We start from the raw sequence: 3,024 nt of genomic DNA, 5'->3' as shown, positions 1-3,024 counted from the left end.
GAATAATAGAGAAAATGACGAGAAAAATTATCAGAAGGAAAAACTTCCAAAATTGTGAAACAGGTGTGTTCTTTACGACGAGTGAAGCCTGACTTTTTGGCAGTTCAAGGCCCATTACAGAAGCAAAGAGACAACGCAATATGACAGGAGGATGGAGAGACTTCAAACGCAAGCTGTGGGCCGCAGTCTGTCAAATCAATAACACCTCAGTGTGCACCTCTGCCATAACCGCTCTTTTGAATGAATGCATGAAGGGCCTCCTCGCACACAGCAAAACAAACTTTGGCAAAAGTTCAATGAAACTTCATGATGAGGTCCGCCTGCACACCGGAAAAAGATTGCAAACATGTTTTTAAAATATAGGAGTAGTCATTTAAAAGAGAGTTGTGGTGATTGTGATTCTAGTTTATTGTTTCATCTTTTATTCTTGTCATGTACAGTAATAACTTAATTCTGTTATTGTATTCTGATGTGAACTGCATTTCCGGCTAACCCTCAAACCTGAATCTTACCCCAAGGTCATCAGCGCAAGCAATAAGTGGATGTGGGATGATCACAGTTTTCCAATTTTAGCTGCATTATGAGGGACACTCGACCGCTGTTTTGTATGCAAGGTATTTTCTTTCTTTCGAGATTTTTTTGGTAAAATCATTACCACAGTACTGGAAGTATCTCGCAAAAAGGAAATAGAGTTATCTCCAAGCAACGCCGTGGTTTAAAGAGGATTGAATTTAGACTCAGGTTACAGTGAGGTCATGGCTGTCCATATCATTTTAACCACGGTCAAGAACTGCCCGGACTTAGTCAACCGCTGAAGCGTTAAGCGCATATTTTGGCCTCTTTTGCTGAAATAAATAGTTGCTGACAGCCCTTTCCCAAAACCCCTTCCTCACAGATTGTGCTGGGTATATTTTTGTACAATGTCAAAAGGTGTCTTCGACAATTCAATCACACAAATGTAACCTACCAAATACAGACCTGCACATATTTGAGTGTCATGTAAGATTTATATTACAATGGAACCACTCCTCGGTGGTTCAAGAACACAGGCCAAGGAGGGCCGTAATGGTGGTGTAATTTTGGACGACATGTCTTTTATATGTCGGAGCGTTCCCTCACATTCTTCTGGCGATACGTCCATTCGGGAAAAAAGGCTTTCACTGGGTAGTGCCAATTTTTACGCCAGCTTTTTCTAGGCCTTATTTGCATCACTCAAACTGCGTGTGGCGATTTGCGCTGGCGTTAGTGAATTAGACGTTGTTTAGCATTGAGGCTGAGTTGCATCGAGGTGGGCAATCTCTCAGCCAAATAAATGCACAATACGTCATTTCAATACACGCAAATACGGCCCACTGAGACGCGTTCTGCCTGATATCTTAGTTGTCGCATTTTGCCACCTGCACGTGCTTGGATGGATTTGATGTGTTTGCTCCATTTTCACTGTTTGGCACCACGCAAAAGGCGCGCAAACCTTTCGTGAATTCGGCCCTGAGTGTGCAGTGGAGCTCTCGCACAGTTCAGTTGATCCCGCCTAGTTGGTGTGTGCATGTTGTAATGGAGAAGCAACAGAGGCTAGCGCAGGCCAAGTGCAGTTGGGGCCATTGATAAACTATGCTGCTCGCAAAGCTAAGGTGAAGATGCCGATTCGGGCATCTTTCTATTTTTGTCTTGGTCTTTCTCTGTCCACTGGGGCGCCTGTCACTTGAGCAACCCTCTAAGGTCCTGTGCCCCAGCGAGGAAAACAGAAACAAAGCATTGAAGGAAGAACGGGGCTGACAAGGACACTTGTCAAACTCGCAGGCAGATTTCCCATCGTGGCATTCCAACTGTGAAAGTAATCAATATTGGGCTGACAACGCAACCGCGCTACCTTTAATTCCTTGGTTATCCTACCTCACTGATTTGCGTGTCCATTTATGTCAGGAAGAAAAATGTTATGCATCAGCATTGTGCCGCCGGGCTGTGTTTGCCATGAAGCGTTTGATTTCATTATGGGACATAAGCATGATTGATGCCAGGAGGGAAACTGTGAATGTTGCAGACAGTGCAGCTCCTCTGATAAAGTCCCCATTTGCATATTGACCACTTTGATCGTTGCATGGAAGACTCCAAGTCGCTTTTGTATATTCTTGGGTGCGACTTAACCAGAATTTTTTTCACGGCGCACAATTCAGCTGCAGCCATGACATATTTTGTCAGGCTAATGCTGACCATTCGGCGACATGTACCGTGCCTCCAAAATAACGCCATGTAAATGACATTTTTACAGGAATATTCACCATTGCGAGTTAAAGTTCAGGGTACAATTGGTCATTTATACCAAATTTTCAACTTTGTGTTGCATTTCTGACGTACAAAAAAGTGCCATATAAATAAAAATTGATTTGCTGAAAATGATCTTGAATTGAATGTCAGTAACACGAGGAATATTCTCCCAGCCTGTCGATGGAACAAATGGCATCCACAATTGTGGAGCGCTATGAGAAAAAAATATCTGGCATAAAATCATCCCCCAGTGTCCATCTACTCGTAATGAAATCATTAATTCATAGCCTGTTCATCAATGTCATTTACTTTCATAATAGGGCATTTGCCCTTTCAATTAAGCCCGAATGCTGAGTGAGTGCATTATTTTATATGATCACTACCCAACCGTGCTGCTTGGGGCTAAGGTTACATGATGACCGTGACTGATGACTTTTTCTACTTTTCTTTCCCTCGGCATCTTTTCCTTTAGATTCTAATGTAAGAGTCCTTTCAATATCACTCCTTATTAAAACATGTAAATGCCCGATGGTTGAATTTGTATTTTTATTTATTTTTTTGCCATGATAGCCCTGTCAAAAGCAATCATTGTTGTAATTTCTAAGCTTGGTGATGCATGTCAAGGTTTGTTCTCAGAGCTACATTAAGCACATGGTCATCTGTGTCAACATAGATTTCGGCATCTAAGTTATCAATAGGAACCTACATTACACCATTGATCCGCCAGTACATTAAGAGAGATAACAGCCGGTCTGACAT

The sequence above is a fragment of the Hippocampus comes genome, unplaced genomic scaffold, assembly GCF_001891065.2.
Source record: "Hippocampus comes isolate QL1 unplaced genomic scaffold, H_comes_QL1_v1.1 scaffold276, whole genome shotgun sequence".
Classification (NCBI taxonomy): domain Eukaryota; kingdom Metazoa; phylum Chordata; class Actinopteri; order Syngnathiformes; family Syngnathidae; genus Hippocampus; species Hippocampus comes.
This window is presented reverse-complemented; position numbering follows the sequence as displayed.